Source organism: Maniola jurtina, chromosome 25 (assembly GCF_905333055.1).
Source record: "Maniola jurtina chromosome 25, ilManJurt1.1, whole genome shotgun sequence".
Lineage (NCBI taxonomy): Eukaryota > Metazoa > Arthropoda > Insecta > Lepidoptera > Nymphalidae > Maniola > Maniola jurtina.
The window spans coordinates 5,386,503-5,392,502 of record NC_060053.1 but is presented as its reverse complement, the minus strand read 5'-3'; the positions used below and the strand labels follow the sequence as shown (position 1 = coordinate 5,392,502).

The following is a 6,000-nucleotide window of genomic DNA, read 5'->3' as shown; positions in this document are numbered from 1 at the left end:
TCCACGAACATGCTAACTTTGGAATCAACTGCCTTCGGCGGTGTTCGTCACTTACTCAACGCAATCGTAGTTCCAATTTCATTTGAATATTAAGCAACCAAAGTCCATGAAATTTTGCAGACATATTCTAGAAACTAATATCTGTGCCTGTGGTGTTTTAGATTTTTCTAAAAATATGTAGTTTTAAAATTACAGGGGCTCAAAGATTTGTATGTGAATTTTTAAGACCGCGTAACTTTGAAACCGAATATTTTAACAGAAATCTGGGAAACCACAGGCATAGATATTAGTTTCTAGAATATGTCTGCAAAATTTCATGGACTTTGGTTGCTTAATGTTCAAATGAAATTGGAACTACGTTTGTATGGAGCGAGTGACGGGGACCCCTCTTATACACATGTTACGTTATACGTTATTCAAGGGCTGGCGGACCAACAAATTCCTGAAAGGCCAGCAACGTACTGGCGGTTCGTGGTGCTACGAATGTTCATGTGTGCGGGGTGTCTCCACCACAGTCCAATTCAATTCAATTATCTTTATTGCGAATTTGGGTTAGTTTACAGATCTTAATACTATTATTGTTAGGTTCTGCCAAATTCTACCTACCTAAAGGCATCACACTAATATTATAAAGGCGAAAATTTGTGTGTATGTTTGTTACTCCTTCACGCAAAAACACTGGACGGATTTGGCTGAAATTCGGAATGGAGATAGATAATATCCTGGTTTAGCACAAAGGCTATTTTTTATCCTGGAAAATCAAAGAGTTCCCACGGGATTTCGAAAAATCTAAATCCGCGCGGGCGAAGTCACGGGCGTCGGCTAGTTAATAATAAATCTATCTGTCATCTGTCGATAAGTTACTTAGCAACCTTAGATTAAGGATTGGTCTATAATGCGCTTCGACGCGCTTCGTCGGAGACCAATTATTAGTGACATTGTTATGTTTCAAAAAAGAGCAAATACAATTTTTGACAAGAAATAACGACGTTATTGCTATGGAACTTATCTACAGATTACAGATACGATTAATTTTTAACCCCCGACCCAAAAAGAGGGGTGTTATAAGTTTGACGTGTGTATCTGTGTATCTGTGTGTCTGTGTATCTGTGTATCTGTGTATCTGTCTGTGGCATCGTAGCGCCTAAACGAATGAACCGATTTTAATTTAGTTTTTTTGTTTGAAAGGTGGCTTGATCGAGAGTGTTCTTAGCTATAATCTAAAAAAATTGGTTCAGCCGTTTAAGAGTTATCAGCCCTTTTCTAGTTTTCTTCTAGAAAAGAAGGTTAGATAACCATTAGGTTCATAATATTATGTCAATAGACAAATGTCAAGCTGTCAAGATGGACGTTACCTAAATACATAATTATTTATTTGAAAATGATGTTTTGGAAAACTCAGATACGTCGGGGGTGTTATAAATTTTTAATTTACACTTGTTATATTATGGAATTTCGGCACTATCTCGTATATCAATTCTAGCCGGTACGTACGTACGCGTACGTCTTTGCTGAGTGATCCTTCTGTACGGAAGCTACTATTAAATACTAGGCGATGCCCGTGATTTCTACCACCTAAGTCCCCCCCTTTCAAACCAATATTTTATCCCCTAAGGGGTTGAATTTTCAAAAATCCTTAGATGCCCACGTCATAATAGCTATCTGCATGCTGCCCAATCCGTCCAGTAGTTTGAGCTGTGCGTTGATAGATCAGTCAGTCAGTCAGTTTTTCCATTTATATATTTAGATTTTGTGGTTATGCGCATTGTAACGTACTGAATAATCGTAGTATAAAACAGAATAATATAACTATTTATAGGATATCATTTAGTTGAAAGCGATCGCTTGAGTCTGATTATTCCAAAATTTAGCAATTTTCCCCCAAGCGCTGTTGTCGGCATATTAATAAGTGATTTGAATATCGTTTAGAGGTATTAAAACTATGGTCGCGTGAATACTTGGCAAAATTCTATAGGTAAATAGGTACTGTGTACGTTGAACTCCTCCATTTCAAGTTTTCGTTTATCTATAGGAATAGAAAAGTTTAACTTCTTACTATATCCATAATTATGTAATAATTAATTAGAGCCTCAATAGCTCAACGGTTATAGGAGAGGACTGAAAACCGAAAGGTCGGAGGTTCAAACCCCACCCGTTGCACTATTGTCGTACCCACTCCTAGCACAAGCTTAACGCTTAGTTGGAGGGGAAAGGGGAATGTTAGTCATGATTAAAATTACTAATATTCTTTAAATAAAATTACAAGTGTAAATTAAAAATTTATAACACCCCCGACAAGTGAAGGTTACAGTAACTAGAAAAGAGCTAATAACTTTCAAACGGCTGAACCGATTTTCTTGGATTATAGCTAAGAACACTTTCGATCAAGCCACCTTTCAAACAAAAAAAACTAAATTAAAATCGGTTTATTGTCACAAACATGCCACAGACAGATACACAGATACACACGTCAAACTTATAAAACCCCTCTTTTTGGGTCGGGGGTTAAAAATCACGTCGATACGTATCTCAGTTGCGAAGTGATTGAAGACAAACAAACAAATAAACACTATTATTGGTAAAGATTATAGTAAAATATTAGAAGAGGTTTTCAAATTATTTCTTCCGTTACTGTACCTATAGCTTGAGACTGCATTTAGACCTTAGGGTCTATCTACTAACTATCAAAAGATTTTGAGATATTCCAACTGGATTACTATAGTGTTTATATTAAACTACCGTGAGTGATTTACATTTTAAGTATAGAATGTATCGGCCATAGTCACGTATTTAGTCAATGTAAGCCCGACTAGTTTCAAACCAATCCGGGTTTCTATTTCATAAGGACTCCGCTCGCTGCGCATCGCGGTTAAGACTTAGGTTGGGTAAAGCTGGTACATTCTTTAGTTAAAATGGATTTAAGGCCATCACACGAGTAGATCTACTCGTGTGTCTACAACCTAATATGAGCGTAGGGCTTCCAAAAATGGCGGCCTGTTACCAGGGTTGATAGGTAGGTAATAAACATAATGAAATTAGAATTGAGAAATATTCGGATTTTTATAAAACTCGTCAGTCCTAAAAGCGAAGTTGATTGTTTTCGAAACTTCCATGAAATTATTATTGCTTTGGAAATACGATGTATTGTTAAACGGAGCCATCAAAAAGTTTGACAGCCGCTTTTCTAAATTAATTGTGTTGTTGAAATCTTAAGAGGGGTCTCTCCGTCACTCGCTCCATACAAACGTAGTTCGTCTCTCATTGGAATACTAACCGATCATACTCAATGGAATTTTGTATAGAAACGTTCCGGGGACTAATATCTATGCCTGTGGTTTTCCAGATTTCGGTTAAAATATTCGGTTTCAAAGTTACGCGGTCTTAAAAATTCACATACAAATCTTTGATCCCCTGTAATTTTAAAACTACGTATTTAAAAAAAAATCTGAAATACTACAGGCACAGATATTAGTTTTTAGATTATGTCTGCAAAATTGCATGTACTTTGGTTGCTTAATATTCAAATGTAATTGGGACTACCATTGTATAGCCCTGTTAATACTGACATACGGCCGTATTCACAATCATTACTATGAGGCATCTATGAGGTGTCACAGTGCGCTCGAACGCATAGTGTAAGTTCCACCAATCAGATCATTGTAAATTGACGTGATACAGTCATAATGATTGGTGGAACCTACACTATGCGTTCGAGCGCACTATGAGACTCATAGTAAACGTTTGTGAATACGGGTGTAAGTTATTTATAAAAACTGATCACTGTTTACTGTTGAAAACATTACACTCCTTTTTTGATATTCGTGGAAAAAACCATGAATGTCGTGGAGTACATGTCAACACGTTGAATGCCTACGCAGCAAGCGGAAATGTTCCCGCGAAGCGGACATACCTATCATGAAAATCAAATGACCGCATATTTACCGCCCGCAGTACGTGTTTATTTTTAACCCCCGACCCAAAAAGAGGGGTGTTATAAGTTTGACGTGTGTATCTGTGTATCTGTCTGTGGAATCGTAGCTCCTAAACTAATGAACCGATTTTTATTTTTTTTTGTTTGAAATGTAGCTTGTTCGAGAGTGTTCTTAGCTATAATCCAAGAAAATCGGTTCAGCCGTTTGAACGTTATCAAGCTCTTTTCTAGTTACTGTAACCTTCACTTGTCGGGGGTGTTATAAATTTTTAATTTACACTTGTTTAGACAGTCGTGTAAAAACTCATCAATATCGTGGAGTACATGTCAACACGTTGAATGCCTACGCAGCAAGCGGAAATGTTCCCGTGAAGCGGACATATCATGAAAATCAAATGACCGCATATTTACCGCTCGCAGTACGTATTTATTTTATTTGGACAGCTCTTCCTGTGCATTACACTTTATTGACGGCTTTAAATTTAGTCTGCGGCAATTGTACAACTGGATATTTCAATATTTAAATGCACTAATACTCGTAAATCAAATTGATGATCAAATGAACTTAATGTAGGTAGGTAGGTGCAGTTCAATCAGGCTTTTCGAGAAACTTCCTCTGACGCGACTAATATTATTAGCTACTAATACTACTACGGGAACTCTTTTTGGAGTAAAAAGTTGCAATTATGTGTTAATCTAAATATCAAGTGTAAATTAGAAATTTAAAACACCTCCGACAAGTGAAGGTTACAGTAACTAGAAAAGAGCTGATAACTTTCAAACGGCTGAACTGATTTTCTTCGATTATAGCTAAGAACACTCTCGATCAAGCCACCTTTCAAACAAAAAAAAACTAAATTAAAATCGGTTTATTAGTTTAGGAGCTACGATGCCACAGACAGATACACAGATACACACGTCAATCGTATAACACCCCTCTTTTTGGGTCGGAGGTTAAAAAGGTGATTGACGATCTATCTATCAACTCGCAGTTTAAACTACAGGATGGATCGGGGTGAAATTCAAAATAGCTATTATAAAATAAAATAAAATTTCTTTATTCAGGCCATATAAGTACAATATTTACTTTAAAAACTAAGTTAAATATTACAATAAAACTTAAAGCTAGCCTTATCTAATTACTATATACTCGTAAATCATGCCAGCGTGGAATGGTGCCAAGAATACTGGCTGCATTGCCACGCTGGACAGCCAGGCTGATTCGTTGCGCAAAAAATGAGCCAGCCCTTGTGTCACCCGATGAGGCTATTAATAATAATAAATAATAAAAATAATAATAATATAATACATTACTTATATAACTTACTCTCATTACATTACTTATATACTACATTACTTATATACTACATTAATTAGATTTTTTAATAATATTTAGTTTAGATATTTACTTCTGTGTTAGTATTTTCATCGCTTTGCTATAGGTAGAGACTAGAGTAGAAGAGTTCTTCGGTAAATCCTTGCCCTTCTTGTTCCCTGCTCTTCAAATAAACGATAAGTGTAACCATATCCGCACAATCGGATTTTAAGGATCCTATCCGGATTGAATAGCTTCTTAACAGGGCTCTCTCCGTCACTCGTTTCATACAATCGCAGTTCCAATTTCATTTGAATATTAAGCAACTAAAGTCCATGAAATTTTGCAGACATATCCTAGAAACTAATATCTGTGTCTGTGGTGTTTTAGATTTTTCTAAAAATATGTAGTTTTAAAATTACAGGGGCTCAAAGATTTGTATGAAAATTTTTAAGACCGCGTAATTTTGAAACCGAATATTTTAACAGAAATCTGGAAAACCACAGACATAGATATTAGTTTCTAGAATATGTATGCAAAATTTCATGGATTTCGGTTGCTTACTATTCAAATGAAATTGGAACTACGATTGTATGAAACGAGTGACGGAGAGAGCCCTCTTAACGGATTGCCGTTGTTCGTTCCCTTTCTGTAGCACTCATAGACTTACGAATTTTTCGCTACGTAGCACTCATTGTTTTTGCGGCTTTGGAGAGGTAAGGATTTTTCAGTCGCTTGAGCACAGACCTAAAAC

General features: G+C 36.2%; 1 long non-coding RNA gene across 1 annotated transcript in view; it reads left to right on the top strand.

The window, feature by feature from the left end:
- The first annotated feature begins 481 nt into the window (after positions 1 to 481).
- Positions 482 to 6,000, top strand: part of LOC123878168 — a 27,983-nt gene continuing 22,464 nt past the window's right edge. Inside the window, exon 1 of the long non-coding RNA XR_006798773.1 lies at positions 482 to 493. This is a non-coding gene — a long non-coding RNA (uncharacterized LOC123878168). The remainder of the gene's footprint in view (positions 494 to 6,000) is intronic.